Genomic DNA, 23071 nt, shown 5'->3' with positions numbered 1-23071 from the left:
ACCTTGTCTTTAGCGATGCCACCTTATTTGTCCACAGTGACAAATTCTTTCCATAGATGGCTACTGACAAAATTCCGGTTTAACCAAATACAGTTCGTTCTCTGGGATTTGGAGAGCTGTAGCAGACCTGAAAACGCTGCCCCATGTAAATGTGACGATTTTTCCCCCCAAGACACCTTGCACTTTATGCTCTTTTGTCCTTTTTACCTTGATGCCAAGAAAAGGTTTATCCTCCCTCTACTAAAGAAAATGAATTTCATCCAGTGTAAACCTGCCTTACTGTTTTTACAACTGTTGGAATCTCCTGTAACTATGTTTTGTGTTGCTAGCTTTCTTGCTGCGTCTGTAAGAAATAAGAGGGACAGACAGAAAGCCGCACTAGAAATCCAACCTTTTTAATAGAATGCCTTTATAGCTGTATCAATTGCTCTAAATTTAAAAAATAATTGTTAATCCTGTTTTAATGATTTTAATGATTCTGTACTGTATTTTTTTTGTATATTGCATTTTTAACCAATTTTAAAAAAAATAATTTTCTTTTGTACTTGTATAGCATACTTTTATGATTTTAAGAATAAAGTGGTTTGACTTGACTTGCCTGGTTTCACCTTGGAGATACCCAGTAGGGACCATCTCACAGGGAAATTTATTTATTTATTTTATTTATGGGTTTATAACGCGCCGGAATCGCACCCGAAGGTGTATCTCCGCGCAATGCTGAGAAGGAAACAGGTCTAGCAGGCACTAATACTGAAATAGGGTTGTCTTAAGACTATTCCTGAAGGCTAGATGACTAGAGCACTGTCTAAGGGAGAGGGGGAGGTTGTTCCACAGGCGCGGACCCATAACAAAAAGAGCGCGTCCTCCCTGTCTGGTCTTGTTATGTCGTGGAATCTGTAGTAACAGCTGGTTACTGGACCGTAAATTACGAGGGGGGTGGTGATGAACAAATTTTTCCGCCAGATAGAGCGGCCCTAAGTTATGGAGACTCTTGTGCACCACACAGCAGGTCTTAAATTCCACCCGTCTCCGGATAGGAAGCCAGTGGAGCATTTTGAGAAGGGGCAGAGATGGTGTTCTGGGGGGGGGGCATTTGTCACCAGGCGTGCCGCGGTGTTCTGCACCACTTGAAGTTTGTTGAGCACTCCTTCGTTGGCCGCTAAAAGTAGACCATTGCAATAGTCGAGGCGACTCAATACGAGGGCCTGGACCAAGGTCTTCCTTGTGCTGTCAGGGAGGAGAGGAAACACTTTCCGGAGGAGGCTGATGATATGAAAACAAGACCCCCACCGTGGTGTTGGCATGATGTACAAGATTGAGGTCATGGTCCAGACGGACCCCCAGATTTTTCACCACCTGTTTGGGGGAAGGGGCCACTCCCAAACTCGTAGGCCACCAGTCAGGGGTCCACAGAATTTTTGCTTCCCCGAACAGCATGACTTCCGACTTCCCCACATTGCACTGGAGAAAGTTCCTGGCCATCCAACAGGCGACCGCAGTCATGCCATTCGAGAAGACTTGCCTTATCTCCGGAGTAAAGGTCTTAAAGGTGAACAACAGCTGTGTATCATCAGCGTATGAAATAGGTGAAAACCCAAAAGACCTCATAGTATCTGCTAAGGAGGAGACGTAAACGTTAAATAACGTGGGGCTGAGACAGGAGCCCTGCGGGACTCCTCTGGTGATTTTGGTGGAGATGGAACTGAAGGATCCCATGTTGACGGGTTCCCCAGCGGTCTACTGCGCAGAGATACTCCTTCGGGAGTCGATTCTAGCGCATTACAAACCCACAATTAATTAATTAATTTATTAATACAGCCGACAAACACGCTTGAATTGCAAGGAGAGATTAGGTAAAGGAAGGAGGAGAATCATAAAATGAAGACAAGCACTCTTGAAATGGTGCAGCCAGGGGGAGAGTATGTAAACGAGCACAGCACAAGCGCTGTGTAGGAAAAAGCTTATAAAAAAAAGTCCCACAAACCGGATGGAACAGTACTTGAGCCATGGCAGACTCATAAGAGAAACCCATAGAGGAGTATGCTACAGCACAAAGAAACGGAAGGAAAGTAAGTGGCAAGCACAGAAACCAGTGAAAAATAACTGCAGGATGCAAGCCCCTTTTAAGACATATTGAATAAAACAGATTTCGAAGCACAACGCATGCGCTATGCAGACGAACCCTAAAACAGGTAACGCAAAGCCAAACTACTGGGATTTAAACTCGTTGCACAGTTCTCTGCAGCAGGTGCATTAGCCTTCTCTGCAGCTACACCTAAACCCAGTGGGCTGAGCGTCTCACTTCATGTTTCTTCTCATGCATAGTTTTCACAAATAATTGTCTCATTATCTTTTAACAGCATACGTTTTACGCATTCAGTCACTCTGGCTAATGTTATTACTTTTGCCCCTATTTGAAAATCCCCCTTTCATCCGTCCTCTGATACTTCTCTACGCCTTTCTTCATTTTTTAGTTTGTTCAGTTCACCTGACATCTCTCTATACTTGTTTTGAAAATCCAACTTCAAGTTAAACAACTTGTAGCATTTCATTTTCATTTTTAGATTCACGGTTGGTTGATTTTGGTTTTCGATTTGTTTAAGAGCTATAAAAAAACTAAACAGTGCTTGAAATGGAAATACCGAAAAGGTGGCCTCGCTATCTGAATTACCAACTTGCCCCAGAAAAGCACCAGTAGTTTAATTATTTCACACTCGCTTCTTTTGCAGAGAATGGCGCAAATTCCGACAGGTGCTGGGCTTTCCGAGCTGCAGCTTTATTTTGTTTCTACACGTGTAGTTGACACCGTCAGAAACATTGTAGCACTTGAATATCTGCATGCCAACTCTTTTTCTGAGATCATCTACAGCTCGTGTAATGCATAAACTGGTAACGAACCGAATATATTTTAGTGTGGTCTGAAAACAAAAAATATAGAACATTCGAACCATTCGTCTCCCCAGGATACGCTGCTATAGTCTCAGACAGAGCTGCTAGTATCGCGATTGTTAGACAGGAAGACGCAGAGCCAATCAAAGCCACGGAGGGCGTGGTCTCCTCGGAGACTGCGCGCGCGACGGTAAACTCAACGTCTGTTTGGATCCCGTTAGTAGAGTGGTATCCATGGCAATGCCACGGCTGTCTGATGAGACTCAGGGGCACCAGGTGCGCACACGCGCTGGCTGCGGATGGACAGATTAGTGCCACTGCCAGATGCCTAATCAAGGAGACGGCGAAGAAAACAGGGACAGGGCAGGAGGGGCCGTGCCGCGGGCGAAGCGCAGTGTCTTCAATGCCGCCCCGAGTTCTGGGGAAGTCATCATTAAAGTGCAACATGGTCAGACGGCGCCTCGAGGAGTCAGCGCTCCACATGGCGCAGATTTACCCCTCTCTTACAACTGGGTCCTCCTCTCATACCTACCAGTTCTACAAATTATATTTACCTGAGTAAGGGGGTGGGGCCTCGTGCCGAAGGTAATCTGCCGTTCGACCTCACCTCAAAAAAGGTCATTGAGGCAGTTTCCGATTTCCTGGGGTGTTTTCACACATCTGAATGGACATCGCTGCCTACTGCCTCCGAAAACATGCTTCAAAAATCCCAGCTTTTACGGGGGTTTAAACTCGTTTTCGGCTACTCACTGGAAGACATTGTGAAGGGTTCCAAAATCGTGTGACACGCAGTGGTGGCACCGTGTGAGTTGGCAGGTCTTTCCTCTGGTTCCTACCAGTGATAGGTTGCACATTGCCCAAGTACCCCCAAACAAAGCTTTGTATTACTACCTGGAACATAGAAAAAACAGTTGTTTTGAGAATGATCCAGTCATAACTTGGAGACTTCTTGAGGCAATTCAGTTCTCTGAGCTGTCTTACATCAGAATGTTATTTATGTAAGCATTTCTGTAACAAAGAATAAACTCCAAACCCACCAGAAAAAGACACGCCCAACACTGCTGCTCAGTCACGAGTGTAGCTAACATTAGTGCAGCAGGTGCTGGTACCAGGGCCCAGAGATCTAATGGGCCAATTGAGCCCTAGCAATTGCTGTATTTTACTACCCAAACAGCATACAAAGGGGCACTTCTCCTTGCTTGTACCAGGACCTTTGGCACCTTTGCTACACTACTGCCAACAGTTGGAGTTAATGTTCCCTGGCAGAAAGGGTGTTTGAAAATTCTAGGATTTGTGAATTTTTAATACTTTTAGAGTGTATTTATAACAGTGAGAAATCCACTAATAGGGAGGACTTTCCACTGTACTAAATTTAGAATTAACAAAATGGTGGAGGTGTGGTGAGACGCCACCCTGTAGAAGTTGGTTAACAGCCACAACTTGATCACATACCTCTTGGCAGTGTTTTCTCTTATGGAAACCAATATAAAATTACTCCTGCACCTCCAGGGTATGTATCTTTCTGTGTGGAGAAGAGAATACACCAATATTTAAATATGTTTCGGCCAAATAAATAAATAAGTTAATTATGTTTAAGGCCCAATTATTCATGTCTAAAATGCGCAAATTGGTGTGCACCAGGGAACTGAGAACTGATGTATTTCCAGGAGTATTCATGTGTTACTATGTAAGTCACATGAAAGTAGGAGATCTACTTTAAGTATAGGTGTAAACTCACAGGAACATCATTTCTACTTCCACTTGCAAGGTTTGGAAAAGTAGACCCATAGAGTCCAGTGTCCCAAAAGCCATATGCTCCAACTGGATCGAGCTCAAACCATTTGTAACTGGTCGGATACGATTTGCAGGAGGGTTGACTTTCCAGCAAACTTGAGACCACATTTTAATATGCTAATTTTCCTAGTTGAAGCATTGAACATTTTATAGATTTTGCAACCACCTCCTACATTTTATCAATTCACTTTCATCCCGTATCACATTTCAGAGCACCCTTTTGAAATTATTTGCTAAATTCAAATGCGTCCATTATACTGATAATGACTTTTATCCTAGTCCTACTCCCTTGCCTTCCTTCTTAACACGTGAGGCCCTGCGCCTCCCCCAGAGACACCCCAGCCTATAAAAAACTCCGCCCGCCCCCACCTCCTGTACGTAAACAAGCCGAGTTAGCACTCAGTTGGATTGCACTAGGAGGGCGAGAGGGTCCTAGAAGGAAAGCGAGGGAGGAGGACTAGGAGTAATGCCATCATCAGTAGTAATGGACGCATCACAACCCGTCCCTCCCTCGCCTTCCTTCTTAGCACGTGATGACATAGCACGCAAAAAAAAAGAGATGGACAACTGAGTGATAAATGACACCAATTTAATAAAATGCCCCAATCACAGTACAAAAACACCTCTATTCCTTCATAGAGGACAAGACCCTGTGGCATATAACATTACATAACTGTTCAAGCCCAGCCATGTTATGTTATGTTATATGAATCTTCTATAGCGCATGGCTACTCCAAGGAGTGTCCCGGCGCTTTATTGTAAACCTGTAGCAGAAAACGCAACAAAGAAAATAAGAGGACCAGACATCAAAAGAAAAGAGCGTATCTAAAGAGCAAAAAGCTAAGTTTTAAGGCCCTTCCTGAAAGCCAACAGATTGGAGGTACTACGCAGTGCCACGGGCAGAGTGTTCCAGAGCTGTGGTGCCAACAGCCTGAAAGACCGGCCCCCAATGTGTGCCCTTTTTACTCGCGGGACCACAGCAAGGAACAGAGACTCAGATCTCAGGGATCGGGCAGGACGGTAGAAGGCTAGCCTCTTTTGGAGATATTTCGCTCCAGAAGCGTGAAGAGCCTTGTGGGCCAAGGTCAAGGCCTTTAAAACTATCCGCTTCCGGATAGGCAGCCAATGAAGTGACTGCAGGAGGCCGGAGGTTGTAGCTCGCCCGTAAAGGCCAAAAATGGCCCGTGCTGCCGAGTTCTGGACCACCTGCAGCCGTTGCAAGAGATACTCCGGTAGGCCGAGATAAAGGACATTGGAATAGTCCAGTCTCGAGCCAATTAAGGCCTGAACCGTGATCTTCCTATGATCTTCCGGGAGCAGAGGAAGAAACTTGCGGAGCATCCTGAGGAGGCCAAAGCATGTACCCGTTAGACCCAGGATCTGTGATCTCAACGTCAGGCCATTATCGATCTTGATCCCCAGATTCTTGGCTAGCTGGGAAGAGCCTGCTGGAGGAAACATGTTGACAGGCCACCATTCCTGCCAATCTGGGTCCGACCGGCAGCCGAAGAAGAGTACCTCAGATTTATCTGAGTTGCACTTGAGGCTGTTAAGCTGGAACCAGTTAATAACAGCCCCAAGGCACCCGCGGATACTCTCTCCGTCAAAATCTGCTCTTTTCGCACACGTAAAGAGGAGCTGGGTATCATTGGCATAGGATACGATCTGGGCCCCAAACGACTCCGCCAGTGCTGCCAGAGGGGTCGTGAAGATGTTGAAAAGAGTCGGGCTCAACACTGAGCCCTGCGGGACTCCGACTCCCAATGGCGGCATCACGGCAGAGCAAGGAGAGGCCCAGACCGTTTGTCGGCGGCCAGCCAAATAAGATCTAAACCAGCTGAGCACCGTCCCCCTCAGACCGATCTCATGAAGTCTGGCGAGGGGACCCTCTTGGGGGACAGTGTCAAAAGCCGCCGTCAGATCAAGCATCACAAGCATAGCTTTGCCTCCTGAATCCAGTACCTCCTTGATTGCCTCCGACACTTCCAAAGGCGCCTCAGGATCTAAACCAGGCTTCTTGAGAAGAGGAATGATCATCGCCTGCTTCCAGGCCTGCGGGACCATCCCCCCATTCAAGGAAAGATTCAGAATGGGATTCACCAAAGGATTAATGACTTTCGCCACTTTTGCCAAAAATTTGGCAGGGCACGGGTCAAGAGGCGATCCAGATTTAAGTTTGGCCATAAGTTCCAAAGACGAGGAAACTGAGAGTGGCGGAAAGTCTGCCAAAACCGGAGACGAACAAGCTGTTACATCTGACCCACCCTCAGTGCTGGGAAATAATCCAGCCGCCCTCAGGGGGAAAGAGTCCTGGATCGATTTTATCTTGTTGGTGAAAAAGTTGGCAAGGGCACTTACCCACAGCTCGAAAGGAGCTGCCTGGGTCGAATTAGTGCGTGGGGTCGTAAATTCCCTCACGATAGTAAAAATCTCTTTGCACGAGTTGGAGGCAGTCTCAATCCTCTTTGCAAAATAACCTTTTTTTTCAAGGAGGATGTCACGATGGTAAGCTTTAACAGACGTCCTGTAAGCAAGCCTGGCCGCGGAATCATACTGTGAGCACCAGGCCCTCTCTGCCACCTTGCACTACCGTCGCGATGCCGCCAGTGCTTCAGTAAACCAAGGGGCAGAAACCCGTTTGGCTGTTTTTCGGGGGGGCCATCACAGGGGCAAGATCGTCCAGCCTGTCCGTCAGCCACGCTTGCAGAGACTCTAAATCCCTTTCCAGGTCTCCTGTCATAGGACAGGGATGATCCAGACATGCCTGTGCCAGCATATCCGGAGTCACCCGATGATACGCCCTAGGTGCTTGACACGGCTGCCGAAGACCAGCACTAGATGGTTTTTTTGTACCCAACACATGAAATTTGACCAGCCTGTGATCCGACCAGAGCACCGGCATAGGTGCCAACATCTCTATAAAAGTAGTGGAGAAGACCTGATCCAGAGTATGGCCTTTTTCATGCGTCGGTCCAAAGAGATAAGGGGAGAGGCCTAGAGGAGCCGTAACATCAATCATTTTAATCGTGTCAGGGTCCAGTCCATCGTCCATATGGAGATTAAAGTCCCCGGCCAATACACAGTGCTCGGACCTCAACACCAGTGCCGAGACTACCGACTGGAGCTCTTCAAAGAAGGAGCCTACCGATCCAGGGGGCCTGTAAACTAGAAGCCCTTTAAAAGATTGGTGAGGCGATAATGCTATGGAAAAGGCAAGAGATTCACATCCTGTGATGACATCCATAGGGATAGTGGAACATGGGGCGAGTTTATTCACCACAAGTGCCACACCACCGCCCCTCCCCTTCAATCTATCTTGCCTGAAGATATTATAATCAGGGGGAATTGCTGTGGCAATATCGGGATTAGAAGACTCCCCTAACCACGTCTCTGTCAATATCAAACATAGAGGCTTTTCCGTGACCAGGAGATCGTAAATATCCAGAGCATGTCTGCTCAATGATCTAGTATTTAAGAGCAGGCAAAGATGCTTCACACTGTCGACCTCCCTGTCAGATATAGTGGCAGGGGCATTGCCTGGCAACCACCCGCAGCCAGGACACCGCCTCTTACCCCTATATCGACCCAGAAAGACTTTGTGACAGGAGCACGCAACCTTTTGCAGGCACCGGAGCTCCACCGATGTATATTGAAACATAATGGCGGCAGGAGTAGATATCACTAATAGACCAGCCCAACCCGTCGCACCGGTCGCTGACGGGATGCTGACGGGCGCAGACGGGCTTGACTCTGGCGTGACTCCGGCGTCACTACGGCGAGAGCGCTGTGCGTAAAAGGGTCGCCTTATATGCAGGCCAGCGTGTCCTTGTGACAGCTGGTCTGCTAGCACAACTGGCGCCGCCCGGCGTCCAAGAAAACTACCCCCAATATGGCGGCCAAAGTCAGTAGGAACCGGGGAATCCAGGGACCTGCCAAAGCGCGGTGTAAGAAACAATTAGAGTGCAAGTGAGGGACGACGCTTCAGGCTAAAAACAAGGTACAATGCAACCAAAAAACAAAATAAGATACAAAACGGGATCAATTAAAAACGCTACTGTGTAAATCGCTGCTATGCGCTAAAATGCGCTGTTGGTATCCCAGGTAGTTGTAGATGTTGTTAGAAAGGGAGCGCGCCTAAAATGCCCTCCTTATATGCAGGCCAGCGTGTCCTTGTGACAGCTGGTCTGCTAGCACAACTGGCGCCGCCCGGCGTTCAAGAAAACTACCCCCAATATGGCGGCCAAAGTCAGGAGGATCCAGGGAATCCAGGGACCCGACAAAGCGCGGTGTAAGACACAATTAGAGTGCAAGTGAGGGACGACGCTGCAGGCTAAAAACAAGGTACAATGCAACCAAAAAACAAAATAAGATACAAAACGGGGTCAATTAAAAACGCTACTGCGTAAATCGCTGCTATGCGCTAAAATGCGCTGTTGGTATCCCAGGTAGTTGTAGATGTTGTTAGAAAGGGAGCCCGCCTAAAATGCCCTCCTTATATGCAGGCCAGCGTGTCCTTGTGACAGCTGGTCTGCTAGCACAACTGGCGCCACCTGGCGTCCAAGAAAAGGTAGTTGTAGATGCTGTTAGAAACACTGCAGAAGCCAAATATCCCTGCACCCTCAACCACTCCACCGCCCGAGGAGCCTCCTGGGACATCAAGGCCAGAACCTGCTCCGGTTGGACAGAGTAACAAGGCTTACCAGAGTGTGAAAATGAGCCCCGATGAAAACCATGTCCTGAGAGGATTTTAAAGAAGACTTCTCCCAGTTCACCAAAAATCTGTTCCCCTGAAGAGCCTCCAAGACCCTTCCATGCGCACAAGAGACTCCTTGGCTGCATGAAGCAAAAAGTTGTCCAAATAGGGATGAATGAACACCCCTTCTGCATGAAGGAGAGCCATGAGGGACATCCGGACCTTCGTGAATACCCTGGGAGAGGACTTGAGGCAGAAAGGGAGAACACAAAACTGAAAATGGTTGTGTCCTAATGCGAACCTCCGGAAATGCGAAGAAGAGGCAGCAACAGGGAAGTGGAAATGGGCGTCCTGGAGATCCAAGGAGCCCAAAAACTCACATGGCCACACCAGAGGAATAATCGTTTGAATGGTCAACATACAGAAGCAAACAGTCCGAACCCAGGAGTTGACCCAATTGAGATCCAAAACTGCCAGATACCTACTGCACCAATTACAAAATGGAGTAGGTTCTGGGGCCGATTTCTACAACTGGAACCGGGCAAATGGCACGTTTGGCCAGCAAATTTGACACCCCCTCCACCAGAGCCACTCCACGCAGCTCAGTGGCTGGAACAGGAGTTAGCCGAACCCCTGTATCCGGAGGAACCTGCGTGGAGGCTGCATGTCTGAGAGGAAAACGCGGCTCAAAATGCTTCCTCCAGAAAGATTGACAGGACTCACTCTTCTGGGATGACCGGAGGACCTATTCGAAGGTTTACCAGAAGATGCAGCACTACCCTTATAAGGCAAGGCATGTTTCCGCTCCCTGAAAGCCTTAGTAATCATGGCCGGTAACTGATCCCCAAAGAGAGCCTGTCCATCAAAGGGCAGCTTCAATAAAGCCGCCTTGTCCCCTGGATCCGCCTTCCAGTGCCGGAGTCATAAGAAACATCTAGCCGCCACCAAGGCGCCATTGGACATAGCAGAAAACTTAATAACATCAGATGAAATGTTGTCCAATAGCTTAGTCTGCTGCTCCATCACAGCCAGTAGTTCAGAGCCGTCCTGCAAAAACACAGCCAATTTCTCGAAATTCTGCATCAAGAACTGGGCAGAATAAGCAAAGGGAAGGCTAGCTCTCAGAGCCAAGTTCTCTGCCGCAAAAGCCTTCTTAAGGCCAGAGTCCACTTTTTTATCAATAGCATTGGTCGGGGTACAGTCCTCAGGTTGAATAGCCATTTTGCCAATCAGCATGGCCAGGATTGAGTCCAACGTACATTGTGGGGCAAGGGGTCCTTCCCCTCCAACAAGTAGACTTCCTGGAGGAAGCGAGGGACCTGCACCTTGTCCACCTCATGCCATTCCCTCAGCACCATCTCTTTAAATGAGCCCTGAAAAGGCATACCCAACCGGGAGGGCTTTGTGTACTGAGGAAAAAGTGTCCCACCGTCCTCTCCCAGCTGGAAAGGAGGAAACCCTAAATTGTCCCTCACATGAGCCAGAATGTCCCACATCTCATCCCTGGAGACATAGGGGCAGATGTATCAAGATACCATTTTGCGAATCCTAAATAGCGATTTTTTGCGAAATCGCTATTTAGAATTCGCAAAACGGTATGTATGTACAAAATCGCAAATGTTTTGCGATTCCTTATTATTCTTTATTTGCGAATTCGCATTTTGCGAATTTGCAAATAAAGAATAATTTTCAATGCATTCCTACGGGCCAGGAGGCCCATAGGAATGATAGTGCAATAATTCTCAAATTGCGAATTCGCAATTTGCTAATCGCAATTTGAGAATTATTTCAAGGGTGCAGGGGTGTCTCAAAGACACCCTGCTGCACCCCTCAAATCTACATGTGTGTGCATGTGGCACACATACATGCCCTATGGGCATGTATGAGTGTCACATGCCACCCTTACAAATGCCAATTAGAGCATTTTCAAAAGAAATCGCAAATTACCACCAACTACAAGTTGGTGGTAAATTGCGATTTCTTAACACAAATTCGCAAACCAAAAATGTGTCATACATATCATTTAAGAAATCGCAAAAAATTGCGATTCCTTAAATTGCGATTTTTTTGATATATATCAAAAATCGCAAATCGGCCGTTTGCGAGTCGCAAAGGCCGAAATTCTGCCAATTTTGGACTTTACGAGTCGCAAAAGCCTTGATAAATCTGGCCCATACTTTCCGCCAGAGGACGTAGAAGGACCCTCACCATCCGACGGTGGCAAATCAGCCATAGGATCCAATGCATGAGGACGGGAAGGACCAGACAGCAGAGGACGAGCCTGCAAAGCTCTAATCACCACTGCCTCAATCATGCCCTGCACCTCCTCCCTGGACAGGAGAGGCACATCACCCCCAGCATGGCCCTGGACTCTAGGCCGCTTCAGGGGAATCAGAGACCCATCAGGAGAAGAAGAGGAGGAAGAGGATACCTTTTTGTTCTTCTTGAACAGCCTCTTGAGACCCATGGCTGCAGTAGACTGAAAAACACCCAACACAGCAACCACATATATAATGCAGAAACCAATCTTGCCGCAAACCATTGAGAAAAAAATTAAAGAAAATACCCCAATCAGAAATAAACAGCAATAGCAATTGGCATATGCCCTCTTCAAGGTACTTTCGTTTGTTAGAGTTAGCCCCTACTTCATGCTTTTCTTTATAACCCTGCCTCTCTCGAAACTTGAATTCAAGTGTGTCTTGTTAGTGATATAAAAGTGGTGTGTCTCCGGTGCCGTGCACGGCTGATATACAGATACAGCTGAGTCGGCTTGCAAAGCAGACTAATGCACCTACTGCACAGAAATGTTGTGGATCCCGAGGTTACACGCTTGAATCCCGGTCAGGACACTCAGCCTGATAACACCTACTATAAACAATGCACGCGCTGAGATCAGGCGAGGGGCCAGGGCTTAAAGTGGGATGGAAAAACTGGGGGATCACTCATAGGGGCGTGGCCGATGTAATTAAGTGGGTGACCTAAAACACTTAAGCTGAAAATCTGTACTTAGCTTAGTGTGCTGACCCACTGGTATTTTGCTGTTTCTGTCAATTTATCCAGCTATTTAACACAGCAAGTAATATTACACCTAACAGGAATATTTGCTTTGTCAATGGTTGTAAATTGCAGAAGATATATAAGCAACAACTATTACTTCGTTGTATATAATATTTTAAAGGCTTCCATAATGATAGAAGCTGCCGAGTTTCTGTGAGCACTGGCAGGACCCTGCCCACTTAAAGCCCTGCGAGGGGCTGGTCTGTTTGGGGATCAGTGGGAGCCCACGTGCATGGAGACAGAACATAAAGGATTAACGTAAAAGCCCTGGAACAAATCTGTTCTGAAGCAAAGAAGACAGCAGCAGACTGACCTTCCGTCACGCGCCGCACTTAGGATCAAAACACCAAGCAGCGCCAGCACAGAGCTTACTTAAAGTAAAATGCAGATACCACACGCCAGGACACCCCTTACACTTCCGCACGGATCAATCTGCATCTCTTTTAGCAATTACAAGCCCAGCACAGACCACCACATAGTCCAGCACGGCCGGAAGAAATCGAATGTTTCTATCTACATTCCCTACCCTTAAAAGCACGCAGCCGAAACCAGTGCGATGCAGCTCAGTGGTTTAATTCATCAATTCAAAACCTACCGAGCGGAAATTTCCGTGAAATAGAATCTCCGTCCATTTATTGCCATACGCGTTTTATACTTCTACTAATCTAATAGTAAGGCACTGGGACCTGATTACAGTCCACACACACCATTCATAACCGGTCAACTTCACTGGGGCACACACCTTTAGGATATGCATAGTTTTTAGAGCTCTACAAATCAATAGACGTGAATAAATTAATAACTTGTCAAACATGTCGCTACGTACATTTCGCAGTTCGCACTGCTATAAAAAAATCGCGATTCACTATTATCAAACTCTATCACACTAATTTTATCAACCGCGGAAGGATGACATTTTGAGTCATTATTCGAACCTGTGCCAACTGTAAAATGCTCACAGATCTGGACATGGAGAACGCAATTCGCGGAGACATAAGACACAAATAACGTCGCTGTCCTGCAGGACACGGAGGTGGACTTACCATGGACAGACCTCGGGCTCCTGGCGGACGCTCCGGATTCACCATGAAGTTGTCTGTGCCAGTGGATTACCCGTTAGAAGGGGTAGAAATAAAGTAATTCTTTAAAAGATGCTGAAACGTAGAATGCAAAAGTTGCTGCTTGCGATACTTAGCGTGTAATTTCCCCAGGGAGCCTCAAAGCAGGCAAAGGACAGCAGTGTCAGGGGCTCTGCAGGCATCGGGCGCGCGACCAGCTCCACGTGCCGAATAAACCGCGCGCGACGGACGCGGTGTCAAAACCAATTACAGAGGAGGGGCGGCCGGGAGGGGAAACGGCAAGTGCTGCCAGCATCGGGCCAGGGCAGGAGGCAGCTGAGGAGCCCGCGTCTCTTCTTCCTCCTCAACTCATCCACCACGGTTCAGGATGGAGGAAAGTTTACACTTCTCCCCTGTCAGCTGTGCGCGAGAGCGCGCACCGAGCAGTCTGTGAAGACAGGTACCCGAGGCTCCTTGAGGCTTGTGACACACCTGTGTGAGGACGAGGCTGCAGTAGGAGACTGATGTTAGAGAGCCAAAGACATGGAGGAAGTAGAGCGAGGGAGAGAGAGAAGAAGAGAATCTGCCTGTGAGGAGGAGGGAGCACTCTTCGTCAGTGAGAGTAAGGAACGGGTGAATTGGAAAGCTGACTCGTGTTAGTGAGAACGTGTGGTGAACGACAACAATGTTAGAAGTGGGCTGTAAAGGGTAAGCGGGTATCTGAAATGGGCGTGGCTAAAGAAATGTAAGTGCCTAGTCTTGCCCTCTCCAGAAACACCCCTGACAGCAGAGCTTCAAGTGGGCCGGGTTCTGCTGGTGGTCAGCATCAGCAGTTCTAGAAAGCAGGAGCTGCGACTAGTCCCTATTTAAGTACAAAGTGTCCTGTGGGGAGCGAGCGGACTCAACCGTCATAAGGGGAGTTTTGGGGACCTCACTGAGAAAAGTTTGAAAAAACAGTGGGCAAATGGTGCATTTTCAAGCAAATTTGAGAGAGAAAGAAAGTTAATAAAGCAATTGTGAACATGTAGATATGACATCAATAAAGACTTTTCATATGATAACGACGTAGGTAGCTTTAGGTACATCCAGTGTGCAGTCAAAGTTGTCAAAAACTACCAAGAGTTGCATTGGGATCTGGTTTGCATCAACACCCAAAAATATAACAAGCATTTGTAATGCAATAGGTCTTGCATTATTAAAGTTTGAGCTATTGGCATTGCTAAATAATGGAACACCAATAGCTCAAAGTTTAATAATGCGGAATAGAGCAGGTTATACAGATGATAAGAAATATATGGAATGAAATGTAGTTATTTGTGAATTTGAATTATGTAAGAGGTATGCAAATATTTTTAAGAATATGAAGGTGTTACGTATTGTGTATGGTAATAGTTGTGTAAGGTTAGCACATCACGGAGGGAAGTGGGGAGGAGTACACATGGGTAAGCACATGACGGAGGGAAGTGGGAAGGAAGCACACAAGGGTGAGCACATCATGGAGGGAAGTGGAGAGGAAGCACACATGGAGAGAAGTGAGGAGGAAGCACACAAGGGTGAGCACATCACAGAGAGAAGTGGGGAGGAAGCACAGATAGGTGCGCACATCACTGAGGGAAGTAGGAGGAAGCACACAAAGGTGAGCACATCACAGAGAGAAGTGGGGAGGGGCGTGGCTTGGGCGCCAATGTAGACAGAAGAGGGACTCCGGAGCTCCTCAGCAACCACCCCTCGCAACCATACATCCTGACCCCCGAAATTGGACCCCTGGCCCCCACCTAGTGTCGGAAGGTCTGGGGAGCATAAAGGTAAAGACTGAGGGAGCTGGGTGCCCCCGAGACCGCCAGGAACGACTTTTTCCCCCCCGGAGCGGTTGGCGCGCTGGGAGCGCAAAATGGCGGCTGAAATCGCAGATCGGGCTGCCTGACAGAGGCGGACTGCCGACGGAAGGAGGCTCACAGAGGCAGCAGGCCCTACAGACACTGGAGCGGAGCGTCCTGCAAACTATCAGAGGTGGGGAGAGCGGACAGGCGTGGCGGCCTCGGAACGACCTGGGAGCGGCAAATTCGCGGGCCGCCTGACCCTAAGATGACGGCGCCCGTGTGAGGGCCCCAAGCCCCGGACATCTGGCCAGAAACGCTAGGAGGTCTGCAGATTTCCCCCCTGTGGAGGAGCTTACCGACTGCTGGAGCGGGGGCGCCGGCGGCCCCTGTACCGGGAGGAGCACGACGACAGGTGGCGGTGGCTGGGGGCTGCTGACGGCTGGGGGACCCGTCGTGAGAGGACAACAGGAGGACCGGGGGGCGTCTTCGCGGGAGGCCCACAAGTCTCTGGCACGGCCCGGTGATCTAACCATAGGATCTCTGGTGCTCTGGGGCCGTCGGTGCCTGTTTTGGCTGATTCTCGGGGTACCCCCATGGGGGAGACGACCCTGGGACCCCATCTTTCTCCTCATTCTTGGCGGAGCCCGGGGTAGACCTGCAGTGAGAGGACCCAGGACTCCAGGAGTCTGCCCCTTGAGCCGGAGCGCACCCCCTGCTGTCCACGAGCCGGCCCCTCCACTTTGCTGCTGACTGCTTCTGCGGGCGACCGCTTCGGGCAGGCTCTGGAGCCCTCCCTGAGGACCCTGGTTGGGGCGTCCTTCCTGCATTGCTTTGCCCCTGCACCCACTATCAGTGGAGTGGGAGTGTTCTTTGCCACGGGAAACGGAGGGGCGCGGACCTTGTGCGGGGGGGCTCCCCTGTGGAGGCGGCTGAGGGCTGATGGGCCCGGTGCACTGATCATGAGTGGGCGGCTTGGAGTGGACTCAAGAAAACTAACGCAGGATGGTCCGGGGGGCCAGAAAGAAGGGATTTGATGTTCTGAGGCTGGATGACCCGGGTCACACTATGACGGGTAGCGAGGAGGCATGTGGCTCCGGGAGCTCAGCCCCGTCACGGGACCCCTCCCTGAGTGACATTATGCAGGCCATTGTGGCATCGCGGGAGGCCCTGGAGAAGCGAATGGACACCATTGGCTCTGACTTGTCCCTCTTGAAGGATGACCACAGGAAGCTGAAGGAGAGGGTAACGACCACGGAGGCGAACATGAAGGACATTCCAGGTGATGTGGCAACCCTGAAGGCCTCATTGGCAGAAGTGGCGCAGAAAGTTCGGGTGCTGGAACTCAGAGCTGAGGACAGCGAGGGACGCTCCAGACGTAACAACCTCCTCCTCGTGGGAGTCCCGGAGAGGGATGTGGGCCAGGATGCTGTGACCTTCTTGGAACACTGGTTGCAGACGGAGGTGGCGCAGGAGGGGCTCTCCCCATTTTTCGGTCTAGAGCGCGCCCACAGAGTCCCGACGCGGCTGCCTAGAGCCGGAGGACCGTCTCGCCCAATGGTGGTGCGCCTTCTACACTACCGGGATCGTGATCACATTCTCCAAGTGGCTAGGAGCCTGCCGAACCTGCGCATAGGTAACAGCAAGGTCATGATTTTCCCGGACTTCACCAGGGACGTCCAGCGTCAACGGTCATCCTTCCTGGCGGTCAAGCGGAAGCTAAGAGCTTTGCTATGTTGTTCCCAGCCCGCCTGAAGGTCATTGCTGGCGGGAGCACTCACTTCTTTCTTACACCGCAGGCGGCTTGGGACTGGATAGAAACCAGGGGGGCAGCTGGTGGAGACACCCCCACTGCGACCACGCCTAGACGTGGCTCCACTGATTTGACACCGACGCGGCGACCTGGCTCCCCCACTGGATGGCAACAGGAGAGAAACAAGGTGGTGTTGGAGGTGGCAGCCATCAGCCAGGGGGAGGTCAGCCCCTCCACTAACGGCTCGGAACACTCGAAGAATGCTGAACTGAGTCTGGGCTCCAGCAGCGCTCATGGTCCCTCCGAGACGGATCTCCGGGTGGTCACCCCACAAACGGCGGATGGCATCTTTGGCTGAAGCGTCTGTGAGGACATGGGACACTTTGTTATACGGTATTGGGACATGGGGAGGGTCCTACCTGCTGGTGCGAGGGTGGCGGGGGTCAGCTGCCTTCTGTTGTTCATAACTGTACTGTTGAGGGGGGAAGAATGGACGATCTTTCGAATACTTGGGGAGGGGGGGAGCTCCGGATCTAAATGGCATTGACGTTCCATATAGCCTAGCCTACTCTTGTTGATTAACGCTTGTTTTACAGGGTTTGGATGGGGTTACCACGTTGGTTATCTGTCCTGGGGAGAGGGAGTTGGGTAGAACTGTTGGTTAATGGGTATGAGGGGTGGGGGGTGGGTTCTGGACGTGTCAGAGGCTCCCATGAGGGACTATGTGAACTGCAATGTGGACTGCCATGGGACCCGACTTAGGATACAAATGTCTCACGTGGAATGTGAGGGGGATGCATACCATGCATAGACGCCACAAGATTCACTAATACTTATTTCGACGGGGCATACATATTGCCTTCCTCCAGGAAACGCATCTCTTAGCGCAGGAGGGGAAGCATTGCAGCGGAGATGGAGGGGGCAGGTATACCACACTGCTTACTCGGCCTATGCCAGGGGGGTGGTCATCTGGATAAGGGCTGGGGTACCCTTTCAATGCACACAACAGCTTATTGACCCGGAGGGTAGGTATGTAGTGGTGAGGGGCAAACTGGATGGGAGGGACCTAACATTGGGTTGCATATATGCACCGAATGTGGACCAACCTGCCTTCTTCTCCTTGCTGTCCCGCACATTGGCACCATTCTTGATGGGCCCACTGCTCCTTGGGGGGGATTTTAATTGTGTGACTGACACTGCCTTGGACCGCTCACATCCCCCTTTACCAAATGCACCGGCAAGCAGACTGGCGCTTGTGCGTTCTGACTGGCAACGGCGTTGGGGGCTAATTGACGCTTGGAGGGCTCACCACCCATTAGACAGGGACTACTCCTTCTTTTCCTCCCTTCACGAACTTCATGTCCGCATAGACACCTTCGTGTGCTCCCCGTATGTGCATGGCGAGCTGTGCCATAGCGAATACCTTACGCGCACGATTTCCGACCATAACCCGTTGCTGGTGCAACTACGTTGGTCGCAATGCCGCCCACGCATTCCCACCTGGAAACTACGCCCGGAGGCGCTAGACAATCAGGTCTTCCGGACCGCGATAGCCTCGGATGTAGAGTTGTATTTTCAGGTTAACGCGGGGACTGCGGGGTCGGCAACAGTCGAATGGGACGCCTTCAAAACAGTGGTGCAGGGACGATGCATTGCGTCGGTGTCGGGGGTGCGGAGGACCTTGCTCAGTGCAGTTGACCAGGAGGGCGCGAAGCTACGCTCGCTGGAGAAGGACCGACCTGAGCGGCCAGACATTCAGGAGGCTCTACTTGAGGCAAGGGAGTCAGTAGCGGCGACGGTGGAGCGCCTCAGATGCTTAGATCACAAAGCCTACCTCAGGCGTGCGCATTCGGAGCGGGATAAAACGGGGGCGTTCTTGGCCTGGCTAGCCAATCCGGCTCGCCGAGGTTCGGTCATTCTCGAACTCAGAGATCATGCGGGAATGGCGCGGTTCGACCAACAGGGGATAAATGAATTATTCCATGACTATTACACGGAGCTCTACCGTAGTCGGGTCCTTCCGTTGGAGGCTGAATTCCAGAGATTCCTGGAGGGGCTGGATCTGCCGGAGCTGGAAGAAGAGACTGCAAAACCTCTAGGGGGTAAAATTGCTGAAAGGGAGGTGAGAGTCGCCATCAAGAGTATGGCGCGGAATAAAATACCAGGTTCTGATGGTCTACCGACAGAATTCTACCACACTTACGTCGACCTCCTGGCACCCCGTCTGGCGTGGCTCTACAATGAGGCTAAGCGTCTGGGCAGCTTACCGAAGACCACTGGCGAGGTGATAATTGTCCCACTATTGAAACCTGGCAAACCGCCTTGGGACAGATCGGCGTACCGCCCGCTGTCCATGCTTAACCTGGACTACAAAATTTTGAGCAAAATCTTGGCGACGCGCCTACTTCCCCACATGTCCACACTGATCCACGTGGACCAATCTGGCTTTATCCCGACCCGCAACACCGCCCTTAATATACGACGACTCCTCCACGTTCTGGAGGCTGACACCTACGAGGTGGATGAGGCGGCGGTGTTTGCCGTTGACATGGAGAAGGCCTTTGATAGGCTGGAATGGCCGTATCTTTTCCATGTTATGCGCGCCATGGGATTGGGTAAGGGTTTTGTGGACTGGACGGCACTCTTATACAGGAACGCTACGGCGAGAGTCAGAACGGGAGGTGTAATATCGGAGGCTTGCGTAGTAGGGAGGGGCACGCGTCAGGGTTGCCCCCTCTCACCCCTGTTGTTTGCCATAGCGATTGAACCTTTAGCGGTGCGAGCCAGATTGGGACGGGCATATCAGGGGTTGGACGTCTATGGGCAGGTGCATCATATCGCATTATATGCTGATGACCTCCTGCTGTTTTTGGCGGACACTGCTGTCTCCCTGCGGGGAGCTAAAGCTCTACTTCAGGCGTTGAGCAAGGTGTCTGGCCTCAGGGTGAACTGGGCGAAGTCTTACCTGTTCCCGACTCGGGCGCGCGGACCATGCCCGCACTCTTCGGAAGGGGTGACCTGGGAGGAGAGGAGCCTTCGATACTTGGGCACTTCGATCTACCATACTAACATAGACATTCTGGAGGGTAACATTGGATCGGCGATCCGACTCACTAAAACGAACTTTGACTTCTGGGGTACGCTTCCCCTATCCCTGGCGGGAAGGGTGGGACGCCTTAAAATGGTGACTTTGCTGCGGCTGCTCTATTTTTTTCGGACTCTCCCGGTCTGGATACCGGCGAGCACTTTCGTCGTCTACGGACCATGGTGACCAGGTTTCTGTGGGGCTCGGGTAGGCGCAGTGTGGCACTTACCACGCTCCTACGGCCTCGGGCTGAGGGGGGTCTAGCGGTGCCGGACTACGAGCCGTACTACCTGGCGGCCCAGCTACAGTGGTTGACACAGTGGGCAGCGAGAGCCACGAGGGAAGAGACCGGGTCTGGTGAACCAGCGGGCCGGTGCAGGTGATCTCCCGGATTATACTGGGCCTCCCGATGGGGGACCTCCATCTTACTCAGGAATTCGCGACGGTTCGGAAGTGTTGGAATAGATATCTGCGGAGAGGTCACATTGCGGTGCCATACGCATCAGAGATCCCGCTCAAGCTATGCAGGGCGCTCCCGCACGGGGGCACATGGCACCGACTAGAGAACTGGGAGCACCAGGGACTGGCGACCATTGGAGATCTATATGACGACGGAGCTCTAATGCCCTTCGACCTCTTGCGGGATCGCTTTGGACTGCTGAGGGGAGACTTCCTCCTTCATGCGGCGCTGACTGCGGCGATCCGTATACACTGGAAGGCGGGTATGGTGGAGCCTCTGCTGTCCATGGGCTGTCAATACGTGGTAGTGGCCGCGGGGACGGTTAAGGCTATAACGTGCCTCTATAAACGCATGAATGCAGAGGCTCAGACCCCGCTCGCAGCGCTGAAGGCGAAATGGGAGGCAGACTTAGCAACAGAGATCCCGGAGACGGCGTGGTCTGGTATAGTAGAACGGGCCTGGAAAGGGACGCGCAATGCGAGGTTTCAGCTGGTGCATTTTTACATCCTACACAGAGCGTACCTACCCCCTGACAAGCTCCATAGGTATTTCCCGACACACTCTGTCTGGCGGAAGTGGCCGATTTCCAACACATGTTCTGGTCCTGCCCGGCTCTGGGCTCCTTTTGGCAAGGGGTGGTGGAGAATCTGCGGGAGGTCACTGAGAGGGATTTGCAACCCACAATGGCACACTGCGTCCTACACTGGTTCCCACACACATCAAAAAACAAAATCACTAGTAAATTCCTAGACCTGGGTCTGCTGCTAGCAAAGTGAGCCATAACGTCCCAATGGAAGGCAAATAGGGGGCCCACGGTGGAGAGATGGCGGGCGGAACGCACTAAATGGGCCAGCTGTGAGGGGGAGGTACGTCTGCAGCTGGTACTTAGGGCAGGCACTGATACTGCTCTGGAGCGGGCCCGGGCCTGGGAGCTGTTGGTACTCGAACTCACGCTTCCGACTTCTGACAGCGAGGGCTCCCCCGCAGGTAGTCCTGGTCCTTAGACACCCTGGCTTGGGATGGGGGCTAGGCCCATTTCTTTCCTGGGATCGCCCCGCGCCCCACGTGTTGACTGCACTTTCCTACTGGTTATTCCTGATTGTCGGTCTCGGACCTGCAATGCCCGCGAGGGAATCTGGCTTGCTCTTGTGGACCTCTGACTCGACTGGGGGGAGGGGTGGGAGTAGGGGGGTGGGATAGGGGGGAAGGGGGGTAAGGAATGGAGGGGTTAAGAGGGGTGAGATTAGGAGGTGGGGGAGTTGTTTGATATAGGTTGGAGCTCACTGGGTCAGGTGCGGGGGGAACCGGATGATTAGAAACGCAGCCCTGTGTACTGCCTAAGAAACAGTTATATGTGAGTACTTATACAGCTCTTAGCGAATAATGCTCTCCTGCCTTCTGCCGCTCGACCCCCGGGATGTGAGCTAAATGGCCGTGTTAGTCTAAGGTTTCCATCTCATAGCTTTTGTTCCACGACTGCAAGATGCTGCCCTCGATGGCGAATTGATTGTGCACATATTATTGCTGCAATAAAAAATTTGTTTCCAAAAGGAAGGGGTGACCTGGGAGGAGAGGAGCCTTCGATACTTGGGCTCTGCGATCTACCATACTAACATAGACATTCTGGAGGGTAACATTGGATTGGCGATCCGACTCACTAAAACGAACTTTGACTTCTGGGGTACGCTTCCCCTATCCCTGGCGGGAAGGGTGGGACGCCTTAAAATGGTGACTTTGCCGCGGCTGCTCTATTTTTTTCGGACTCTCCCGGTCTGGATCCCGGCGAGCACTTTCGTCGTCTACGGACCATGGTGACCGGGTTTCTGTGGGGCTCGGGTAGGCGCAGAGTGGCACTTACCACGCTCCTACGGCCTCGGGCTGAGGGGGGTCTAGCGGTGCCGGACTACGAGCTGTACTACCTGGCGGCCCAGCTACAGTGGTGTGCACAGTGGGCAGCGAGAGCCACGAGGGAAGAGACCGGGTCTGGTGAACCAGCAGGGCCGGTGCAGGTGATCTCCCGGATTATACTGGGCCTCCCGATGGGGGACCTCCATCTTACTCAGGAATTCGCGACGGTTCGGAAGTGTTGGAATAGATATCTGCGGAGAGGTCACATTGCGGTGCCATACGCATCAGAGATCCCGCTCAAGCTATGCAGGGCGCTCCCGCACGGGGGCACATGGCACCGACTAGAGAACTGGGAGCACCAGGGACTGGCGACCATTGGAGATCTATATGACGACGGAGCTCTAATGCCCTTCGACCTCTTGCGGGATTGCTTTGGACTGCTGAGGGGAGACTTCCTCCTTCATGCGGCGCTGACTGCGGCAATCCGCAAACACTGGAAGGCGGGTATGGTGGAGCCTCTGCTGTCCATGGGCTGTCAATACGTGGTAGTGGCCGCAGGGACGGTTAAGGCTATAACGTGCCTCTATAAACGCATGACTGCAGAGGCTCAGACCCCG

The 23071-nt window shown here is 51.0% G+C and overlaps 1 protein-coding gene across 2 annotated transcripts in view; it reads right to left on the bottom strand.

Moving 5' to 3' along the window:
• Positions 1–13869, bottom strand: part of CNGA3 (cyclic nucleotide gated channel subunit alpha 3) — a 344207-nt gene extending 330338 nt beyond the window's left edge. The window contains exon 1 of one of the 2 annotated variants that reach the window (XM_086933287.1): positions 13477–13869. The gene's annotated coding sequence lies outside the window, so the exon portion shown is untranslated. The remainder of the gene's footprint in view (positions 1–13476) is intronic. The other variant, XM_086933288.1, reaches the window with a different exon arrangement.
• Between the last annotated feature and the right edge of the window lie 9202 nt (positions 13870–23071).

This window comes from Lissotriton vulgaris, chromosome 8 (assembly GCF_964263255.1).
Source record: "Lissotriton vulgaris chromosome 8, aLisVul1.2, whole genome shotgun sequence".
Lineage (NCBI taxonomy): Eukaryota > Metazoa > Chordata > Amphibia > Caudata > Salamandridae > Lissotriton > Lissotriton vulgaris.
Note: the sequence above shows the minus strand (reverse complement) of the source record. Positions and strands in the feature narration are given on the sequence as shown.